Consider the following 24917-nt stretch of genomic DNA (forward strand, 5'->3'; position numbering starts at 1 on the left):
CACTCCTACCCCATGCTCTAACACACACTCAAACAAAAAACACTACCAGGCTGGAGAGCAGTTGCACACTTCTTCCTCTGGACTCTTTCTCCAGATTTCTCTGGATGTTAGAGTGCCTGTTAACAAGTTTATGGGACTCTTCCTCCAAAACTAACACTGTTTCTCTCTGAAATGTGTAAATGATATGGCAACAAGTTCTTTCATTTTACATTTGCATAGTATTATGGATTCTCAGCTTTCTCTTGCTCTGACAGAAACTGCGTCATGGGTTGCTTGCAAATTCCCACTGAAAGCAAGTGGAGAGTTCTCACTGGCTTCAAGGAGAGATGGAATGGCTTTTGTGTTATTTTAAAGTATAGCAAATCATATCCATTTCCTTGAGCAGCAAAAAATACTGTACTTGGTACATAAAAATCTGTTTGAGTAAGAAAAAGGACCTCAAATTTCTCTTTTAATGCTTGAAGCTTTTTAAATGCCTATGGCACTCCAGGCAGCAGCACTACTTTAACAGAGCAGTGGAGGAAGAGAAACTGGAAAAAACATAACTGAAATAGGAGTAAATGACCTAATCTGCAACACAGATCTGTAGCAAGTCTGGTTTCACTGCCAGTGAAGTCCAAGACAAGTTTCATCTTCACAGCAAGTAGCAGAACATTTTCACTCAGTATTAAAAAGCATGAGCACTTTACAAGTTCATATACTTAAAACTTGTTGCCCACAATTGGGTCAAGTGAATGTTTATGCCACATGATTTTCCCCCCAAGTTTCCTGAAGTTCTTGCCAAGTCCAGAGCCTTCTTTCTGCATTATCTGAGAGGGACAAAACAGTATGAGAAGTCTGGGTTGCCCTACACCTTCCTTTCACAAGCAGAAAACAAATGTGTCATTCTTACTTCAAGATTAAGTTTTATTACCAGGGATATTGTTGCAGCTGTCAAGTCTAATTAATTCACCCCAATGTCAACTGACAAAGCAAAATCTGACCTTTCTTTACACAACCTGCAAAAAAGTATCCCTGGCAGGCTGAAGCACAGAGACAGGAGCAAATACCTTTACCTGCTCCATGGTTTGCACAAATATACTCTGCAGCCTGCAGTGCCCACTTGGCAATTCTGAAAATCCAAGAATCATGGTACCACTGCTATTTGTACTACAATATTTGCTATTTGACTGGGGGATGAGATCCAACAAGGAATACCACTTAAAAAGAAATTCTGACCCATACAGTCACTATCCTACTCCATAGGTCTGTTCTCTGCCAAATGCAACTGGTCCAAGTCTGTCATCATGTGTCCCATCTGCCTTTCCAGTGACAGCATACCAGCAACCTTATGCAGGTAAATCCCTGAGGAGCTTGTTCCAGGAAGGGCCTCTAATGCTGCGTGTGGAGAGGGCAGATGGGATTTGCAGCAAGCCACAGCTTGATCATCCTGAGAAAATGCCACTCCTTAGACAGCCCCTCTCTTTTAACACACGTATGGGGGGCCCAAAAAGCCCCTAAAGCAGAGGAACAGCCCTGCTTGTCCTCACAGGAGCTTTAAAGGCTGTGAAAAAATCAAATGCTACATGAATGACATCCAAGAGTCACAGGCACAGCCTTTGTTAGTGATGAATACAATGACGATGATGATTTGAAAAAGCCAAACTTTATATGAAGAATCTGACTGAAGGGACTTATTAGATTAGAGGGTTTAAGCTAGGGGATGTTTCTTACAGTAACCCAGTCTAGCTCAATGAGACTGTCTATATCAAATCTATACTGTTATTTTTATTTCCACAGTGGAACTGCACTACCAAACATATTGACTTGAGCTGGCCACAAAGGAAAGTGCTGGCAAAAATGATTCTGAAATAATTTTAGTTACATAAAATGCCTATGCTGCCCGGGCATGTTCCATCAAGAAACAGTTCACAAGGCTCTGCCTTCAAGGTTACGCTTACTACTTACATGTACAGAAACCAGCATTTAGGATGAACCATCTGTATTTTAAATACAGGGGACTGAGGAACAGAAAAGGAATAATGGTCATCCTTCTCCTAAGAAACAGTGCAAAAAACTATCCAAAGTAAATACATGATTTGTGAATTATTACATATTGGATTTTTATTTTCAGTTAGACATTTCTTTCCTAATTCTTTTAGGACTAGAATATCATTAGTCTAATTGAAGACTATGTGTCTTTATTTCCTCCTTTTCCTCAGAACAAGGCCACACCAATCAGTGTGTGTTCATCCTGCAAATCAGACTCTGGGAGCAGCGTGCTGTCCTCAGCAGCTGGATGCTGGCATCATTACTGAGCTCCACTCAGCTGCTCTGCTACTTGCCACTAAAAGGCAGCATGTCAATCAGCTGCACTGCTCACGAGAATTAGTACAACACAAGTCTAATTAGAAACTAAACACTCTGTTATCTGCAATGATTTGGAGATGGAGTAAACTGATACGTGTTTTAGAAACCTGTCTTGCTTCACAGTAGTTCATGATAACACCCACCTCACAGCCCATTAGCAAATCAAAATATTATACTGTATAAATACTACTTTGCTCTTTTCCTTTTTACAGAAGCCCCAGGTCTCAGAAGCCTCCATTACCGAGCACACGTGATTTGGTTATATTGGAACATTGTAGGAAATGGAAAGCAGCCCTGACTGTCCAAAAACAGCAAAATGAAAGCCAGTGTACTGTATACTTTGGCCCTGTCTCTAGAGAAGTAGCTCCAACTAGCCTCCAGACATTTTTCACTGCAATACCTATTGGCAGAACCGAAGAAACTCTACTGTGTGACGCTGTGCATGGACTGTCAGTCCTTTTGTGCTGGGCTGGTCCCTTTCACTTGCTCTTTCCTGGAGAAAACAACATAACCCACTATAAATCCAGACAACACTACTTCAAGTTTCAGCATGGAATCCAAACATGAGCAGGGGGAAACCTGGCAAAGAGCTGAAGCCAGAGATGTACATGTTTAACAGCAAGAGAAGGATGTGAAGGGATATGCAGCTGTTTCACTGCATGGCTTCTCCAAGAGGGAATTGGAGAGCACAGACGTAGACCATGTTCTCACTTCTAGCTGAGATAAACATTTACAAGCCATTCATTTTAAACAGGAAGGCATAACATTAGGACATGACCTTTATTTCAATGTGAAGGCAAGCCACCCCAGCTCACTGCACTGCAGACATCCAGGAGAGATCCATACTGTTCCACTGCTCTGTTATTACAGGTGGGCTGGATTTTAAGTTCAACAAGGAAGGTGCAATTTTATGGCTCTGTGGAAAAATCTTTAAAATTCTGGTGGGTAGATGTCTGATGATGCCAGACTAGTGCTGCAAAACATCATATATAGATAAAGCACTGAAGAAAACATTTGTGTGCCGATGAATAAGCATTTAGGTAAATAATTCTAAACTGTACATGCAGATTTGGTGTCATTACGCTACTATTACAGATGCCTACCCTGCTTTTCTTCTTTTAAAAGGGTGCAATTCTCATGCTTTATCATTAGCTTTCTAGCTGGAAGCTGATAGAACATGAAAGACAGCAACAAAAGACACTGGGAGATTAATTTACAGAGAAAATGTGCAGATTCTGGAAAGTCACAATCTAATTGTAGCTTGAAAGATGAAACACAGTTCTTGTTTGTATCACATCCCCTGTGCTTCCCATATGGAAAGATATATGCAGACAATTTTTTACAGTGGGAAACTATCAGGTATCACTTTGTATTAATTGCAAAGTAGATATTTATAGCAATTTCTTATAAAAACCGAAGTAGGTCAAAGACTGAAAAGTGGTAAGTTTGGGCTTTTGTATCCCAGTCTGAGACAGTTTAATAGGTAGATCTGTGTCATCATTGCAGCTAGCTTATAGCTGCCAAATAAATTTGGCCATATCAGACCCCCAAACTCAATCAGCCCAGAACTCAAAGAAGTCCCTGGATAAGTTACAGGGGACCCTCAGCCATCCCTGTTCAAGTTCAGATGCAAGCACACCACTGGTCAAGGAGCTGGGCAGTGCTAAAGCCTTGACCAATAAATTGTCTAGACCTGGGAGTTTTGAACTGACTACACAAGTAGGTTCCAAACAATAAAACGAGCTGTTTGTCTGATGATGAACAGAGGACTCGAGTTGGGATTTCTGTTTCCCAACCCATGACCCACATGTAACACGTGGTGACCCCGTGTGTGGACATCATGATCCCCATGAACAGAGCAAAGGGGAGACAGAGCCCAGCGAAAACAGTGAAAAACTGGAAAAAACAGGCGAGAAGAACCTGACCTACAGGGAAAAGCTGGAAATAATCAAGAGGTGTGTGGAAACAGCCATCTAAAATTTACAAGGAGAACTGCAGTGAAAAAACGCTCAAATCTGGAATTCTTTTGGATTTACTCTTAAAAATAGAAGAAAACAACTGCAGGAGCCATGGGTGGATGGATCTCTGTACAGGATTATCCATTTTTGAAGGTATGGTCACTTCTTTTACAAGAACCGGAGGTAGAATATGATGAAGAAGCTTTGTTAGCTTTAATAACATGGACTAAGAACCATGGATTGGACACAACCAAAGAGACGGCCCTTGATATAAAAACATGGGAATGAACTGGCCCAGAGGTGGTGAAAGCGTGATAAAAGTTATAAAGCCCTGGAAACTTATTTTGGACTTAATGAGACTGTTAATTACTGGCCTACAAGGCAAGTACTGGGCACTGGATTAGATAGAGGGAGGACTGGGCACTTTTCCAAGCCCACTGAAGGCAGCGGGATGAAATGGCTGCGGCTCATGGCCGCATCGCCTTGAACGTGACCCTCGCCCCGGGACTGCCTTTTAGTGAGCAGTTTCCCACAACCCTGCCATGCTGCAGTGCACAGCCACCTTGTGGTGCCTCACCGGGTGGACAAATGGTGGCATGCGGTAACGAGCCAAATCACACGATCCCGCCATGTGGCTGGATCCTGCCAAGTGGCGGAGCAGGTAGGGAGTGGCAGAGCTGCGCTGACACCACCGCAGATGGGGAACTGCAACAAGTGGCGAAGGTGCGGCTGCACCAAGGAGCTGCGGTGCAGTGCCAGAACACCCAGCAGCTGCCCCAACCTCTTGTGCAGCGCCAGCTGCACGGAGCTGCCACCACAGGTCGGAGAACGCTGCCATTTTGGCAGGGCAGCCCATGACAACGATACAGATCCATGGGGTTGCTGGGACCACCCCCTGCCACCAGGGCCGCCCCTGCCCAGAGCTGATTGGCTCAGCCCAGAAGCCACGCCCACAGCCCCGCCTCCACAGGCCACGCCTGCCTTCCACTGCTGCTGAAGGCCCAAGGTGACATCACTACAAGTACCTGGATTTTCTCTCTACATCACACTGGAAGCAAGAACATCCTGGCAGCAGACCCTGCTCCCGGCCCCACATCCACCACTGCCACAGCCTCAACACATCAGCAGCCAAGGCTCCAACAGCCCCAAGGAACCACGTCGCTGATGGAAACACGAGATCCCCATGGAGGGAACCAAAGTCTTCACTGTACCACCAGCCCCGGAGAACAAGGCCCTGCAACCCTGCCCACCTCATCGATGTTCAGAGCAGAAACCATCCCCACTCGAGACCTGGTAATCTTTTGGATGGATGTAAAACAAAAGGTGACTGAAGGCAGGGATATAGAGGGGCCTGAGCTGATTTCTGCACCCATGTCTTCACCATCACAATAGGGCTGGCAGCAGGGAGGGGGAACAATTGGAGCATTTCCAGTTTTGTAAGGTAATGGCACAACACCTGACAAGTACATATCCTTCAACTGGCAAATCCTTTCAGAGCTGCGCCAGCTGGCTGCTAAACACAGGCTAGGTGTTGCCTGCTGTTGCAAATATGCTTCGATTTATGACTGCTAGTGAATTAACTCCCTGTGATATGAAGAATATTGCAAAATTACTCTGTACTCCAGTGCAGTAGATGATTGAATCTGCCTGGAGATCCTATGCAAAGGACCAGGGGCTGAAAAATTCAAGGGCTTCACAGCAGGACCCATGTTGTGGGGCAGGGATCCCTCAACTAATGGGATTAAACCCCATGGAAGATCCACAAACCCAGGCTTGTTTGAACTCTTCAATCCTAGACCAATTAAAGGACTCAGCAATGTGGGCTCTAACAAAAATCATGAACTTGTCTGTGCCAACCCAAAGCTATTGAAGCATAAGACAAAACCCCAATGAGCAATATATGCAATTCAGAGAACATTTGCAGGATGCTATGGAAAAGCAGGTCACAGTGAAGCAAGGAGTCAATGGTACAATTGGCATGAGATAATGCAAACCAAGTCTAGAAAGATTATAGATGCATTGCCTAAAGGGAATCCATCTCTAGAGGAAATGATTACAGCACATGCTAAGGTTGGGACTGGATCTCACAATATCCCAATAATGGATATGTTAGCTGATGCTATTACAGCTATTACAGCTGCTGTTAAACTGACACCCCATTACAAGTGTGGACAACAAGGCCACGTGAAAGTGAACTGCCCTCACAAGTCCATTCCACAGGGGACATCTCAGGGACAAAGAAGTGGTAATGCAAGCTGCAACTGATGTGGGAGAGTCAGACATACAGCCAAGGTATGTGGGTCCAAATCTCTGTTAATGGGCAATCTCTCAAAGAGCAGGAAAACGAGAAGCCCAACACAAAGGGGAAATGTGTGACAACACAAGTATTTTCTGACCCTCCGGCACAAGCCTGTGTGACCAGCTCACAGCAAGGACAAGAGGATCAGCTGGTATGGATGTTTCCACCTCAATCCCAATAACCATCAACTCATTACAGGTACATGAAGTCCCTCTTGAGGCCCAGGGGCCGATAAGGAAAGGACAGAGTGCACAGCTAATAGGAAGATCCAGTGCCACGCTCCAAGGTGTCTTTGTGCACCCCGGTGTCATGGATGCCAATTTTACAGGACAAATAAAAGCCGTGGTGTCAACCCCTACTCCCCCTGTGACTATCCCTGCTAACACCCAAATTACACAGCTTCGTCCTTTTAACTCTTCTGTCCCCAAAGCAGACTCTATGGAGTGAGGAGACCAAGGCTTTGGATCAACAGGAGAGCCCCACGTGTACTGGACTCAGGTTGTGGGTGATCAAAGACCTGATATGGTTTGTACTGTTACAGTGCCTCAGGCCAGGCCCTCGCAGATAAGGGTCATGATGGACACAGGGGCAGATGTCACCATCATCTCATCAATACATGGTCTTCATCCTGGCCTACCACACCTGCAGGATCTGCCATTGCTGGCCTCGGAGAGACCACACAGAGCTGCTTGAGTAGCCACCCTGTGTTGGTCAAAAAATCAGAAGGCCAAACAGCTACAGTTCGACCTTACATCACCACAGCATCACTGAACCTGTGGGGATGTTCTGTCTGCATGGGAGTACATGTAAGAATGGATTTTTGACTTACTAACTCAAAGATGTGTCATTTTTAATTATATATCAAGATGTAACCTGTAAAACCTAACAGAAACAAATGTTTCCTTCAGTAGTTTTGAATTGCTTTGTTTATAACAAAAGGGTAAATAGTAATTTCAAAGGAGTTGCATATATATGTACGTAAAGTTATAGCTATTTACAAATTATTTATATATCAGTAGTTATTTAGCGAAGGATAGATAACAAAGCCAGTGGTTTTATGAGTTACTACTGAAAGAGTTCCTTTAAAGGTATATGATAGGGAAGTCTTTCCAGTCTAGGTCTTAGTTCTGGCCAAACCGTGACCTTAAACTGGGAAGTGAAAATATACTATCAAACCCAGGTATTTCTGTGCTAAAGATGAAAGTCAGTCACTTTGACTACCTCATTTGGCTTTGCAAAAGCTGAACCCCTTTCCTTTGAGATAAATATGGAGGCTTCATCCAGAAGAGGCCTTTGAAGTCCTCATTGCAAAAAGGACTCTCCTCAGCAATGGCAGACACTGGGCAATAGTAAAGCATATAGACAGTTGAAAGTTTCACCTTGTTAATTTTGTTCAAAGGTCCATGTTTTGTTCCTGTTGTAGTTGTTCAAACAAGGAAGGGAGAGGAGGTATGGGGTGGATGTACACCCCCCCCCCCCCCAAAGTCTTGGGTGCTCTTACGTTCTCATGTTTTTCTCATGTTTTTCAATAAATTCACAACATAACCTAGCAAGCTGACTGCTTGTTGGAAACAGAAGATTGGCAATATGTGAATTTTTAAGTGAAAGGGTTTTGAGTTTAATTGTTTATTGTTTATAGTGTCAAGTTGTAACACTGCAACTTCCAAGCAGTTAACCTGTGACATGCTAGCCTGAAGGATTGTGATATTTGTGGTTTCGCCTGACAGCTCCTAGACCTGAATGCTGCAGCTCCAGCAATACATGGAGCATACCCCTGGCTGAAGGAGCTAGGTTTGTCAAATTGAGTAGAAAAGAAAGTAAAAAATTCAAATTAGACTCATGCTATCTTTGTCTTCTTGTCTGCAAGGTGCCTGCAGGAAAGATAACAAAGAACATTTTTACATTTTTTAATACAACCAAAAGGATGATTTGTCACTATGGCAGCTAGCTCATAGCTGCCAAATAAACTTGGCCATATCAGACCCCCAAATTCAACCAGCCCAGAAGTAGAACAGGTCCTCGGTTAAGTTACAGGGGACCCTCAGCCATCCCTGTTCAAGTTCAGATGCAAGCACACCACTGGTCAAGGAGCTGGGCAGTGCTAAAGCCTTGACCAATAAATTGTCTAGACCTGGGAGTTTTGAACTGACTACACAAGTAGGTTCCAAACAATAAAATGAGCTGTTTGTCTGATGATCAATAAAGGATTCGAGTTGGGATTTCTGTTTCCCAACCCATGACCCACATGTAACACTCCTGCACAAAGCTGAATGCTTCAAAATCTTTGAAAGAGCTATCAGCAAGTTTTCTAGATTAGCTCTTCAACACTGTCATTTCCAGAATGACCAGTGATTTTTAAGCCCTAGCCAACAATCTCTGAAAAAAATAAAAATAAAAAAATTGTAATATCCATACAAGCCACAATAGAATCTGGTAATTCTGCAGGGGAAAAAAAAAATCAAAACTGTACAAGTATATTAAATGTAAAATTCTTCCCTACTGTGAAACTGGCTTCTGATCAGTAAAAGCCTTAAGTGGACTCTCAGCCTTAGCCTACCATTCTTCTTAATCAGAAGGAGACAGAGGAACCCCTCAAGAGGTTTAGTTCAGGCTTAGAAAACAATTCATTTCAACACTGCAGAGAACCAAAGCTCTGGAATGTGCAATTCTGAAAGTTTGAGAACATTTTTTTTTGAAGAAGCACCAGACACAACCATGATTTGGAAATACAAACTGTACCCAACTGGAAAAGGTCTTTTGCATTATTAAATAACCTAGAAAAATGCTAATGCTGTATTTAATTTTTGAAAACTGCAAACACTCTCTAGTGAAAAGCAAGTATACTACTTCTGGTGAGACAGATATGCTGTGCTTTGTGAGGTTCTAGCATTTTCAGATAGGCCACTCACACAAATGTGATTTTTACTAGAAACTTTTTTCCCATTCTGGAATACTTTTATTGCTATTGGGTTTTCCTCAATAATAACATGTGCAAAACAAATATTTGCTGTGACTCTAGGAACTGCTTCAGACACTGAGAGTGGGACTTCAATCCATATCCTTAACACATTTCACTGTTATCTTGGATCCAAAAGCATAGATGAACCTGAACTTCAAAACTAGTCCTACTCTCTCAGAAGACCAAAAGCAAATAATGAGGATCATGTTTTAGAGCACCTGGCTGGAACCTCATTGAAAAATGGGGTACAGATTTTTAACTTCAAACAAAACTCAGTTTTGAACAATTCTAAGCAGGCACAGGAATTACCTGGGAGCTTCTTCTGATTTTCAGTTGACTTCCAACTGACAACATAAAAGAAGTGAAATGACCGGGCCTGCCATGGTCTACGCATGAACTGTTGAAGAGAGCATATTTTTATATACAGTTCTAGTAAGGAAAAAACAAAAGACAAAAATCCAAATGTAAAGCAATACTCAACTACTGGGAACCTATTTGTAAGCATTATGTCAGAAATTATATCAGCATTAATTACAATTAAAAATTCAGGAAAAGGTAAGATGAAAAGAAGGAAAGACTTTGGGAAACATAAAACTCACGAAGTTTTCCTTACTTAATTAAAGAATGGTGCTGGCTGACATTGCCAAGCTCTGCAGCAGCTATGGCATGTCTGATTTTGATGTAAAGTTCTGATTTTAGTTTTCTGTCTGAAATTTACTGTTCCTTTTTAAAGGGGTTTTCTTCCTAAGAGATTAGTGTTCTGTTTATATACAGATGAAAATGATCTAACTTGAGATGGTTGGTATAATGAAGAGCCCAGATACAGTTAAAAAGTGGGTGTTTCTTTAGTGCAGAAAACTATTGTAGTCCATCTACAGTTTAACAAATCAGTAGGATCTTAGTGCAAGGTGTAAAAAGCTGGATGTTCTTTTCATTCGAGGCTGTCTTTCAGATTACAAACATTACAAACTCATTTTTTCTGAGAAGTAATTGCCATAGATCTAGGCCAGTCTGGTCAGGTGAAAAGCAGCACTCAGAAATGAGAATTTCAGTTAAGATTCAAAATACATGAATAGAGGTATGACCTTATAAAAAAAAATGTTCATACCTACATAATATATATGTGTATGTTTTAGATTGTCCTGTATTTCTGTTAATAACTGTGGTTATTGCACAGAAAAAAATAATTTGTCCAAACCAAACCATAAATAATTAAGGCCAGGATTTTGACATCAGATCTGTGTGGGTGGATTTTTGCACCCCCGCGGATTCAATGGCAGGATCAAAGACTGGGAAAGCCAGAAATACACTCAGAATGTGAATATTGCTCAAGTCCATCACCTGGCATTTCCAGTGCAGGGAAGGGTCTGCTTTCACTGCCACCCTCTCATCTAAGGGCCTGGGACAGACATTTTCAGAGTAGCAGACGATAGCATTCTTGTCTCACCCTGCCCCTAGCAGCTAATTCCTACCCCAGCCACCTCTTCCAGTTATGAGTTAGAGCTACGAAAACACAGAACTGGCACTTGGAGCTTCACTTCTCCTGACTATTCTAAAAAAATAAGTTTAGCCTAAACCTCTCTTCTCAAGCTATATAGTCTAGGATTTTTTAATTTTTTTATTTTTTTACTTCCTAAAAAATAATGTTCATTTTTATTTCAGCTGTTCTGAAAGTAATCAGAGAAAAACTACCCTGACTGCTGGTGTTTAGGGTGTGGGGCAGGGGCAGATCTGCTGCTCCTGCTGAGGAAGTTGTGGATGGCTGTCACACAAAAAGTAACTTGATGCTATCAAATACCCTTGTTTCCCTTGATAAAAGAGAACTTGTTGCAGTAACATTTGGGAATCTTGACTTAACTCATCATCAAAATACAGCTCCCATTCATATGGAATAAAAGGGAAAATACTATGGCTGACACTAAGGGCAGAATCAGCCCAGATAATGTTCCCCAGTTGCCTTAATTTGTGGAAGAAATTCAAAACTTATCAAAAATTCAGCCGATTTCCATGGAAACAGGATTTTAACTTGTGAATCAAAACTGCATGAGGGCCAGAATGCCAAGCACAAATTAAAAAAATATTTTTTCACATTGGGATTCTCAAAACAAGAGGCAAATAGTTAAACAGAATAGAAATAATGAATTCACAAGGGACTAATTTTTCATCATCCACACTATCTTTTTTTCTACAGTGCATATCTACTTATACATGCCTATGTTTTGGATATTTCATTAAATGGCCTAATATTAAAATATTAACGTATTTTTTATGGTTTTAATATCTCTTATAACTTAAAAGCAGAAAGTATGTAGAGAAAACACGTCAGCATTTAGTTCAGCAACTCACCCATGGGCCAGTCACGATCTGGATTTAAACTTTGCTTAAACTGTCTATGGAAACAGCTAAATAGATTTTTACTGAGTATCCCAGTGGCAACATTATCAATTCTCTGCTTCAGAATTATCACTTCACCTGAATACCCACAAAAAATGGACAATTATTCCCCTGGAACACATTGGGAGTATATGATTTCTCTAAGCAAACAAGGCTCACTGTTGTACTTTTGTCTTTGCAGTAACTCAGGCTCTTGCAATAAATACTTGCTGTAACATTTAACATTGGCAGTGACAAAACTATGTAAGAACTAGATTATTTTGTATTTTTCAGTATTGCAGTGTAGAAGGTTTTAGAGTCCTCTTTCAGTTCACAAAATTTTTCATAATCTACAAAACAATCTACAAACACAAAAAAGCATACGAAGTGCAAATATCCAGTTCAGCCCAAGGATACAGAGCAGCATGTGGTGTTCTGCATTATACCAAAACTGCTGAATTTTTTAACATCTGACTGTCTAGGAAAAGCTATTTCAGATCACATAACTTGGAGAAATTTTAAGTTCTCTATAAAGATTGTGCAGTGTTAAGGCTCTGACACAGCTTAGATTTTAAATTTATGAAAATAAGAGAAAAAGTTTAGCAAGATTGTTTTTCAGCTCTTAAAAGTGTCAAAAAAAATTTAATTTAATTTAAATTAAATTACTAGGAGTCCTTCCATTCCATCCTGTGACAATTTTATCTGGCACATACGTGGTGGTTTGTTAATTTGGTTTTTCCTTCCAAATATCTTTACTATTTGATCAGATCTTTAAGATGGTTGAATATTTGTCCACTAGTTTTTCAGTTTTATGCTCAATTTTCTTTTTTAATAAACAGCATATGCACCGCAGATATATATTGAAATATAGAAGAATGCTTCAGAATTGTGTATTTGTTCTGCTGCAGTTTATTTATTTTTCTACATAGCCCTGTGTCTAAGAAACCTTCAAAGCACTCCCAAAATAAAACAGCCATGTTACACATAACTTTTTAAGTCAAGGAATCATGGTTTCCTAAAGATAGCTTCTAATGAAAGCCAAGATTTTTTTTACACCACCTTTACTGATGCAATTATATTTAATCACTGTTAAGAATCAAGATTTTTAGCACCTAGATGAAGTATACTGGATTAGCTTAATAGCCGTATCTTTCTCAGACCTTTTAAAACCTGTTTTTCTTTCCACTGAAGCAGAGAGCGAGGGGATTGGAAACTTCCAGTGATTCTTTTGTAGACTAAAGTGGTTTAACTCTGCTCATATAAGAAGACAACTCTAATTCTCACGGGTCAAGAAAGAGAACAAACAAAAACTACACTCCCTCTCTACATTAGCCAGAAGCACATATTGTCAGAAAGGAAACAGGACAGAAAACCTTAACTGCTGTACCAAAATATACAGGCATAAAATAAAATCCTTCGGGAAATTTTGAGACCCAAATCTCTTCAAAGTTTTTTGAAAAAGAGAGCCCATGCATTTAGAACTAAACTGGGTGAATCCATCACTCGACTCAATACCCCAAGGAAAATGTGGCACATAGCATATTAAGTTAATAAAAAACAAACAAATGTACAGCTAATAAGTCTGAAAATTCAAACCTTAAGTTCCTCATTATAAAAGCCACAAGTGACTTTCTAAGCAGGACTACCCAAACCACTATGCTGCGTCCCTAGGGACAATCGGTTTTCCTTCTCATCTTCTTTGCTGCTTTTGTACTGATGTATAAAAGTTTAGTTGTCTGGGGCTCAACCACTTTCAGGCAGCTTTGAGCAGTCACCAGCCTAGTGATGAGATGACCATACGTGATGAAAGGACAAGGTTAACTCACAGTTTCAGAGTTAGTGTTGGTGTTTCATGTGCCACATGATGAATAACAACATGAGAGGCCCCTATTCTTCTGAAATATAATTGGCTTTTCTTTAGAGAACAGCATAGAGAAACACAAAAAAATGGGGTAACATTCAGGTCACACTCAGACAGATTGACTTCCTGGTGGCTCTTTCATCTTCCTCCTCCTCTCTCAGAAATGCAAATGGATCACCCCAACTTTCCTTTTGACACTCATGCTTTCCTTGCAAACATTTGGTGACTATCTAGAGATTGCTAACCCAGAGCCCCCTAAAGGCTGGCTCTTTGATTCCATTTTCCTTCAGACATGCAGAGCTCCAGAGCATCTTGTTGCTTTGTCCACCTTGCCAATGCCCTGTCACTGCCCCATGGTTTCCTTCTGCCTCCTGTATCGGGAAAGCCTGCTCAGCCAGGCACAGCACCACTGCCCACTGCTCAACTGAACTCTTGTGGCTCCCCTTCCCACCAGCTCCAAATCTTCACTTCTGTGCACTGCTCGCAGGTTCATCCATCTCCTCTCTCCTGGACTCTGCTGTGTCCTGCAAAAGTGGCCGTTGTTTTGCTCCTGTTCCTGGACAGTTCAGCTGCTCTTGTTCTTTGATTCATTCCTTTAGGGTTAGATGTTTTGTTTTTTTCTCAGCAATTCCTCCTGTAAACTGGAATCACATGTCCTACAAATAATCCTGTCTCTTATTAGGAGATCTTTTATGTCTCTAATGTACATGTGCATGCCAGAATTTTCCACCACACAATGCAAGCATCTATCCTCCTCTCTGCTTCTTGCTTTTGGGATTGAGAGAAAACTATCCCTCTACTACCTCCTGTACATTTTCCTCAAATATTTTTACCAGCTGTTTCAGGGTTTGTGTATTCATTCCTGGAAATTTTATTTCACTCTTTCATTTTGTCTGGTGAAAGCGTAAGAAAGCTCTACCTTCATCTTGTCATTTTTATCCCCTTTGTCAGGCTCATGCACAGACACAGCTCTTCCACATGGGCCTGAAATCTTGGTCTGGCAGTTTTGCATTCTGAGGTGTCTGGTTCCTTGCAAGGGGTGACTCTGCCCTCTTCTAGGTGCCATAAATCAGATTTTTTTTCTCTCTGTGGCTCTCTCAGCCTGCCTGATGCTAACCACGCTTCCATGCATACCATGCTAGGCAAATAACATGAGGGCTCCATATTTTTGCAGCAAACTTTAATATGGGTATGCAGAGAGCTTTACAACCCATAACATGTGGATATCTCAGTTGGGTATGATGACAGTAAAATATCCAGTGTTTGAAACTATGCTCCTCTAAGTTCCAGCTGGGCTCCCACAGTCACTGTGACAAGAGTTTGCTCTCACACATTTTGCAGACACTTCCAAATCTCCTCACTTCCATCCTGCCTAAGTAGTGAATTTCTTTTCCTACACTTTCTGTAGGAAAACTACAACATTCTCTAAAGACAAGTGTCTTATGAAGAAGTGATGGTATCAGCCAGTCCCAACTGCAGATAAACATTCTTGCATGAAAAATTCTGGAGGCAATGCTTGACAGTAGCAAATCACCTGTCAGAACAACTCTCTTCTGTAGCACAGCTCCATGACTGTGCAGCAGACACAAACTGTCTCTCCATTAATTCATGCCTTTAAGAGTTTCTAAGCTCCATAAGCTGAAGGGAAGTTATTTTAATCACGTACATAAGCTCTGTTTGTCAGAAGCTGTGCTCTGAGAAGACAATCAACCCCACAGGAGCAGAGCACCCCATGTCCTTGATGCTGGAAGGGGGCTTGGAAGGTGAGAGCTCCTCACTGTCCCAGGTTGAGAAGCTCCACTGAGCCTCCAGCAAAGATGCACCTGTCTGAGGCATCCTGGTACTCTCTGACCCTGCACCCTCAACTCGGGGCTGGAGGAGGCCAGAAATGATTCCCAGGAGAGGTGGCGCATCTAGGTGGGCCCAAGGGGCTCCCACAGGTCATGGACACGAGCACAACAGGGCTACAGTTCAAAGGAGTAAAAACTCATTTAAAGTACTTTATCAGAGCAAGTGGAAATTCTGCAAATTAGGATGGCAGAATTTAAATTGTTCTGCAGGGTCACTGTACACTTCATTTGGCCACAAATACCACCAAGCTACACCACCAAATGACACAGCAAAGTGCTGGGATTCAATCTCCTGCTGCGCCTCTTGGAAACCTCCATGAGAGCAAATTTTACAAGCTGAGTTCTAAGATTTGGGACTGGTGCAGGCCTTTCTATTTGCAAATGCAATTTTAAGGCTCTATTTTATTGTTGCTAAAAATAAGGTAATAGAAGGGTTCTGGTCTTGCACTATAATGAACTGCTGGCTCAATTGTTTGAAGAAGGAAAATTGCATTGATGAGACTGGATCAAAGACAAAGAAAAAAAATAATTTATTTCCTCTTGAAGGTAAAAAATTTGGGAGGCTCACGCCTTTTCAAGCCACCCTTACTGTGGATTAGAGGCAGAGAGATCTCGTAGTCAGATTTGATTTACTAACAAAAAAAACAAGGAATAAAAAAGAGAAGTGGGCACATGAAGACTCTAGTGTCAGAGAAGACTAAAAGAAAACCAAATGTAACTGTTCCTATTACAAAGTGGAACATGTGCCCAAGCTTGCTTTGTTTCAGAAATGAGCTGCAATGCAGACAAGGGAATGGCACTTTTAACAGCTACAACTGTCTGCCATCCCCAGGCAGGAAACCTCCTCCTCAACTTCAGAGGCACCACCATTTTTAATTCCTTGCCAACATATACATTTGTCACAATTGTTTGGATGCCAACTATTTCATGACAGAATCCAAACAGCAAGAATTTTTAATCCAGGGAATACTCAGAGCAAGTTATGTCAGTCCCTGTGCCTCATTACAGTCTGAGAATAATACATGTCATAGCCATTACAATTACATCTACATACATTTAAAATTACTTAGTCTTTCATGCCATCTTTTGATAGTTGTCTATTGTAGCTAGTCTACTAAATCTGAATTTTGTGGACACAATATTTCCTTGTCCAATAATACTAAAATTAAAAAAAATAAAAGAAGAAAATATAAAAAAAGAAGAAAAAAAAAAGAGCAAAGAGGAGGCCAGGTAATTGCTTGAATCCAGGTTGTACGAAACCAGTTTTATAGATGGATGTCCTGATTACATCAGCCAGCTCAGGAGCCCTAAACTTGCCTGTGATCTGTGAGGCTCTTCCAAAGACAGCTGAGTGGTTACATGGTATTGACTGATCATGTCAGGCTGCTAAATCATATCTAGAAATGGAAGAAAGATACACTGCACTTTCTTTAAACTACTGTCCTATAAGTAGTATTTGTAGTAGTGTTGCGTGAACTTAAGAGTTTAGGGCAGTCTGTGTGCCTGTGACCAGCAGCTTCACATTTACACTGAAAACATGTCCTTAAAACTCACTTTTCAACAACACTGTGTACTCTGGAGTTTTCACAGACCAGAAACAGCTCCCTCCAATAAAAAAACAAACAAAAATCTAAAAACTTTCAACAAAATATAAGAATCATATCCCGAGTATTGTATCCCTAGGTTTAATCAAAGAATATCAGATATACCTGAAAAAGGGCTCCACTATCTTCCTTGAGCATTCCACCTTTTCCTATTCTGCTGCCCATCTCAATAATTGCTACAATCCCCTGACAGACACATTGGGCTGGAAGTTCCTGAAGTCTTTGAAAATGTGAGACAAGGGAGGCAATGACCTCAGAACTGGTGGGGTTTTACTCAGCATCTGAATTGGGTTTCTTAAAAGCCAATATCCCCCATCTCAGGCCACCTGAAGTCAGAGAAGTGACAGGAAAAGGGGGAATGGCTTCACACTGACAGAGGGCAGGGTTAGATGGGGTATTGGGAAGAAATTTCCTGTGAGAGTGGGCAGGCCCTGGCACAGGTTGTCCAGAAAAGCTGTGGCTGCCCCATCCGTGGAAGTGTCCAAGGCCAGGCTGGATGGGGCTTGGAGCAACCTGGGATAGTGGAAGGTGTCCCTGCCCATGGCAGGGAGTGGAACTCTTTAAGGTCCTTTCCATTCCAATCCATTCCATAGTTCTGTGATCCTGTGGTTCAGTGTAAAGGAAAAATTAAAGACTGACCAGAAGCGTCCTGAAATTCTCCTGTTAAAAGCAATACACCTTTTCCCAGCCAGTTTAACAGGCACTGGTTCTAGTTCCAAGTAATGTGGGTGTGTGGGTTATCCCCTGGGACTTCAACCTGCTGGCCATGGGATGCCCAGGACTGGGCACTCACCATACCTGATGAGGACACAGGCATTTCCAGAAATCCCCTCTCCATCCAGAGCAGGCTTGTAAAGTAGGTGGGGAAACTGACCCATCTCATTTCATCAGCCACAGAGAAATGATGCTTCTGGGTACTTTAAACACAGGTGTATCAATTTCTTTGAATACTATCTATCTCATATTTTTCTTTAGTTGGATATGGAGCTTCCAGGGATAAGAATTCACATATGCTAATCATTGTTTGTTAAAAAATTTAATAATAAGCAAATTATTGGAAACAGCAAAATAATATTATGAGACTTCGAAAGTACTTGGTAACCTGTGTGGTAATTTAAAAAAATATCATATTTAAGAAAAATTAAAAACATGACTTATACCAAAATCTTCAAGAAAGATCATGACTTGCCCAAAATACTCCAAATTATAATTTCTCCTGTTCTACCTTTCTCCTGGTTACCCAGTGAGTATAAGTATCCTCTTATGCTATTTCTTGAAAGATCTTTTATCTCCTTAAAATCTTAAAATAAAATTTCTTTTTTTTCCAATGTTTGATAGAGCTTTTTCTCATAGGACCTCCTGCACAGGAATCCTGTACAGAGACAAAGAGCCACACACTGAAAACCACTGCTGTGTTTAACTAAAGCTGTCGGTGCTTTTTAAAAGCCATCAGAAATAGGACTGAATTCTAAGGAACCTACACTCATCTTGTGATCACTTTTCAGTTGGAGATTGAATCAGCCAGCTGACTGCACAAATGAAGATTTTCTTTAGAGAAGAACAAGGTTATAGTTAAAGCACAAAGTTCTCAGAATTTAAAAGATGCCAAAGGAAAGGCTGCCCTCTGCTCAGGAAAAGTGAACTGTTATGACTGAACTTGCCTATGGCAGCAAATCTGAATAATACACTCAGCACTGAAAGTTCACCCCAAATATTTTAAGTTTGGCAATATTTTAAGTTTGGCAATAAAGAACAGATAACAATGACACTAAGAGGCAACCAGGCTCTCCCACAATTAACTTCCCTTGTTTCAGTACTCTCATTTTAGTTTGAGAAAGTCAATACCTTTATAATTATCTAACTTTAGGATATGTATTAATCTCTATGTTACATACTGTATTTCTACCCCAGCACATTCTTTCTCTGGGAAAGAAAAAGAAAAAAGGATTATCAGTCATTTCCTGTGGGCTGGAAAGAAATCCAGCTTGAAAGGCTCACAAGAGCAATTTAATATTGGAACAACTGCACTGTCCATTCTCTGTATTCATTGCTCACCAGCTGAGTGAAGATCGCTTGGTTACAAGGGCATCTGCTTTTCACAGGTGGGTCTGACAAGCCCAATTTATTCATTTCTTGTGGAATTACAAAGAAAACTGCAGCTGAGAGAAAAAAATCCCACACAACCAAACCTCTTTCTTCACCTGAACACATCCAAATTAACTTACAAGTAATTTAACAAGCATGGTGTCAGCCTTTCCTCTCAGCTATTATTTACTGTACACACTGACGATGTTCTGACTACAAAGTTATTTTAATTATTTGTGACAATATCATTGGGCATTACCTGATTTTATTGTTAACTATGTTTCTTCCTCAAAAAATGAACTTCAGTCTCCAGAGACTTTAATCTTAACAAGATTTCATACATAAGAGTTCTTGGAATAGACCACTTCCTTAAAAATACATGAGAATCAAGTTTTAGAAGATTTTAATTTAGTTTCTGATCTTGCAAATTTATTCTGAGGTCTAGCCCTAAAGAGATACATGTATGAGTAGACTTGGACACATCAGAGGTAACAGTAATAACTCACTGTTTTCTTAATAAGAACAGCCACCTCTTAACCAGACTGATCTTTTTTTCTTTCTCCCCAGTTTTAAAAAGAAGATTCTTATGATAAGATATATGTGCTTTAAATTCAGTGAAAAATATATGGACACACAAATATCAGATTTTTAACACTGCTGACATTAAATAAAGACATAAACCAAGACAAAAATCATCGAACTGGTAATATTTCCTCAATAGAAGTCATGCCTCTAGATAATTATTAAAGACCTCAAAACTCCTGACCCCCAAGTACCTTTACCTTTTCATCAGATACACAGCCCCAAACTGATGTCCCCAGGTGTTGCAAAGATAAATGGGCTTCACAGCCAATAAACACAAGCTGGTTTGGACCAAGCTGTGAGAGGAATCAAGTCATATATTCTCTAAGGGCCCTTACAGAAACTGTGCTATGGCAACTCTTACACACCAGTGACCCCCCAGGACTGATATTTCAGCTCATCTCAAGTGCCTCAGAGCTGACATAAAAGATGTGCAACCCCTGAAGTTAAAAGGTCTGCCACAAACAGGACTCTGCCCTCCAGACACAGGCAATCCAAACCACTTTACATATTTATACACATGTATGCATGAACACACACGCTTCCTATGCAAAACAAAATAATATCATTCTGTGCCAAGATTCCTGGGCAGCTTTTTCATGTGCTTGATGTAATCCACAGTTGGGCCATGCAGGCTCCAGATCAGCACGATGGATTCCTCAGCCAAATGGTAATTTACAGTAGTCATTTCCAGAAATAGGACACTGATGTAATGGTTACACAAGTCTTTGGCTGTGTTTATTAATACCTCTGGTGTTCTGGGGTGCACAGTGTGGTACTTGTGTCCAGCTATTGTTCTTATCTACAACATTTGGAATGATAGCAAAGAGAGAAAATAGGCATGCCTTTATTGTGGAGGCATAGATGATGGGAAGATAGGGGATAACCAGATTCAACAAATAAACAAACAAACGAATCTGTATGCTGTTGATTCCCCCACACTTATTACTGTGCGCTCCACCACAAATATTCTCTTTGATGCTTACAAGAAAGATGAACTACAAAGGCTGCAAGAATGCTTATGCCCATTACTGTCTTAATTATAAACTTGTCTGTCTATAAACAAATGAAAAATAATGTCTGTTTGTAGGCCCAGGCTAAACTCCAAAGGCTATAAAGTGAGCATTCCATTGTTTGTCATTTATTATAAGCAGCATCTTATATTACCCTGAATGTGAAAACCTGCAACATTAACAACCGTGCCCAACACGCATTTAGAAAACAAGATTTCTGGAATGTATTTTAGTTACATATATCTGACCTAAAACAAGCCAGAGAAAAAAGTAATGTATAAGAGAACATACTGATAGCCTCTGGAAAATGCTCTTTATATAAAATCTTATGACTACAGTGATGGAGAAGGGATCCTGATGAGACCCCAGCTGCCTGTACTACATTGACAGAGAAATAAGGAAATACACCGGAGGAGTTTAATTCACCGAATGTAAGATAACAGACACCACTACAAAACACAAAACAAAATCACGAAGGGCATGCAATGCCATGAACTGTACACAGTGCAAATACTGCAGCTATTTCTCAGAACAAGCAAGACAAAATACTATGCCCTACTCAGTGGTTTACACTAACACTTTATTTTTCATTGTTAAACACTTTGTACTTGGACACATATATTCAAAAGAATAAAGAAAACGTAATACATCCTCTCATTTTTTAATACTAAGCAATTTCTTTATATATACATTTATATCTATTTAATACTGGTAGTAAAGTTTGGCTTATCGTTCTTTCTGCTTGATTATTTAAACAAATATTGCATTGAAATTTTCTCAATGCCATTGCTCCTGTAGACAAGTCAATGCACAAACAGAATCCTCTCTGCCCTAGAATTATACCTTCACACTTCTCACCAGCTTCTACTTTGCAACTAAGTTGTTTGTTCTTTATTTTTAATTTTACCTTAAGCTTCAGAAGACCTGCAGGAGTCCTGCAGACAGTGAGATGGAAAACTTCTCCTTGGTGACTTTCATAATGCATTTTGAATGATGGTTCAGTTAAGTAAGAGCTTTTCCAGTCTTAAAGTAATTTCTGCTGTAAATTTTACACTCCTGTCAAGGTGAGTACATCTGGCTGATACACTGCAAAGATAATAAAGATAACTTTCACAACCCAGAAACAGGCAACTATGTATCAACTGAAGCAGTAAATATCTGTAAGGGTTTTCTTTTCTCTGCTTTTGTAACTCTGGGGCAGGATATCATTATTAGCTGTAAGAGAAAGGCTGCCTGCACACTACATTTAGATCTTGAACACACACAGACCAGTGAGAGTACAGAAGTCACAGTTTTGCAAAAAAAACCAGTGTTTTTAACTGGGTCCTATGTCAGAGTTGTTAGCAGGGAAGAACAGGACATTTTTTGTGCACACATTTTAAGTTTGCAAGGGCAGTGATTCTCAAACAATCCCCCTGACAATGATTTTGTTCTTTTTGTGTCCTCAACCCACTGCTCCTCTCTCTCAATGCATGAGCCTCATGATGGCACTGCTCTTTGTCAGAACACTGCACTGTGCCACCAGGAAAAGCAGCACCTCTCCAGCTGCTGCCTACAGACGCCGGGGAGCAGAGCAGTTCTCTGCACTGGGAAACAGGACAGAAGCAGTGCTTTGAGCTGCACACCATGTGCATTTCAGCGCTGTGGGGAGGACCCGCACCTGCTCTCTGACTTACACGTCATGTAGCCCGTAAAATAACACAGCAAACTTGACCTGGTGAATTGGCCGGTGTAGGGGTGACATCACCGTCCCCCAAACATCTTGTGGAATATTTATCACTAAGTTTTTCTGGCAGGCAGAGTAACCATGGTACAGGCTGAGGTGGCACCTCACCTGGTAACTCACACTGGAGACTTTCTCAGGACAACTGTGTCCTATGTCCAGGAAGCTGAAGATGGAGTCGACATTGCAAGCTTAAATCTAAGATAAACTCATCAATGGCTGCAGAATTATTTCTCAGCAGCCACCGGCCTCCTCCACACAGCTCAGCTGGACACAAACCCATCCTGCACCTGCTGCTCCATGAGGGACCTGCTGTGGATGTGCCAGCCTGGCCCTGGGTGAGCCACACCTCACAGACGTAGGAATTCCTCTTGCCCTACTCACAAAATGCTTGCAGACACCTCAAAGACTCCTTGAGCAGTATTTGAGCAGCTTGACAATTCCACCTTTAGTGGGTATTACAGTGCAAGTTTTACCTGTAAAAATGCTTGTCCCACACTGGATAAATATGTAAATAACCCCACTCCGTATCTTTAACAAAACAAAATTTATTTTTGTATTTAGATTTAATAAAACATACAAAACACCAAATGTAACTGTATTCACATATGATATACAAACTCACAGCTTTCTATAGCAACACATATGCTGTTGGACTCAGCAAGCAAATTCTATAAGGGCAGAGTGATTATTTCAATCCATACTTCTGAACACATGTCTCAGAGCATTAAAGTATACTTTAATTACTGTGCCAAGCAGATGAGCACATAATAGCAGATATCATTTCAGAACCTTACAGATGTGGTTCACTATTTGAAAAAAAAACCCTCTTAGATGAACATTTGCTTTACAAAAGCAGCAGACTCTTGATCTTATTGATGTTGCTTTATTTTAAATCAAATCACAATTTGATGATACTGAGTATTGTTCTTAAAGCCTTGGGTTCTGCAGTTATGCGATTACATGACACCTAACAATTTTTAAGACTAAGTATATCTCTAGCTGTTGTGTTTTATGCTTAAAATCTGTATCTCAGCAGCTCAAAAACCACTCTGCAAAAAAATTCTACAGTGCTTTAACATCTTCTAGCATTTAAACTATGATTTTTGAATCCAAGCTAATATTTTTATATATTAATACCTGAAATTAGTAACGCCACACTATTAACCCAGGAATCTGCTGCGAAGGCGGAGGCCAGCCAACAGCATCAGCTCCTGGCACTGCTTCCAGCTGATGATCAGCAAAAATACCCACACCCCTTAAGGGGGCTGGACAAGAGTGATGCAGTTCACAGGGAGCCACCCCACCTGTCCTGGTGCCAGCATCCCATGGGACAGCATGAGTCAGCCCCAGCACTGTCCTGAGAAGCTCCTGTGACACTCCTCAGCCTGCTGAACGATACTACAGTGTAGGCAGAACGAGAAGGACCCCCATGATGACCATCAGACCTGTGAGAAGGGGCTAAGCGACCTGAGTAGGCTTTGGTGACAGCCTCTCCACACCCAACAGGAGGCTAGGAGAAGCCAGCGCCAAGCTACTCACACAGTGGGGTGCGGTGTGAGAACAAGGGACAACTGACAGAATTTGAAATACGAAAGGTTCAGGTTAGAAACAATGAAAAACCCTTCTGCCGTGAAGTCAGTGGAAGGGGCTGCACAGAGGCTGTGCAGTTTCCATGCCTGGAGGCTTTCATGACCTAACTAAACAAAACCTTGAGCCACTGGATCTCAGCTGGCCAAGCTTTGAGAAGGATGCTGGACTAGATGTCTCCCAAGATGCCTCTAGTCTAGTGACTAGATCCACTCAGAAGGATGAACCTATGACTGCCCTGTGCTGCTTACCATTGCTGCCTAAGTGGAATGTTCTCTGGAGCTCATCTCTTCTCAAAAGACTTTATTTGCTCTCTTCACAGCTCAGAGACCCTTACTCCTTGACACCCTTCAGGTCCTGGAAAAGTGTCTTATTTGACATCCATGGGACTTTTTTCCTTCTGAGAGCAAAAAGCTTCAGACAATTGAACCTCAAAGTATTTTAGCAAATACTTTACAGTTCAGGGTCGGTTTTGGACTTAATTGTTTCTATACAATGAGTAACAACACACACACACACACACAAGCCATTTAACATGCACAACAGAGGAGTGAAACACCTGTTAAATTTTTTTCCTCAGCATGAACATAATCCAATTTAGTTTAAGACATTTCCCCTTAGCTTTTAAAAAATACAATTCCATGCCTCACCTTGATATATCTTTTCTCACT

At 41.0% G+C, this 24917-nt stretch overlaps 1 long non-coding RNA gene across 5 annotated transcripts in view; it reads right to left on the bottom strand.

Moving 5' to 3' along the window:
* Window positions 1-24917, bottom strand: part of LOC107204348 — a 119467-nt gene that overhangs the window by 56012 nt on the left and 38538 nt on the right. For 4 of the 5 annotated variants that reach the window (XR_004497705.1, XR_004497703.1, XR_004497704.1 and 1 more), the window contains exon 5: window positions 21841-22019. The exons of the other annotated variant lie outside the window; for it this stretch is intronic. This is a non-coding gene — a long non-coding RNA (uncharacterized LOC107204348). The remainder of the gene's footprint in view (window positions 1-21840; window positions 22020-24917) is intronic. 5 annotated transcript variants of the gene reach the window in all.

Source organism: Parus major, chromosome 1A (genome assembly GCF_001522545.3).
Source record: "Parus major isolate Abel chromosome 1A, Parus_major1.1, whole genome shotgun sequence".
Lineage (NCBI taxonomy): Eukaryota > Metazoa > Chordata > Aves > Passeriformes > Paridae > Parus > Parus major.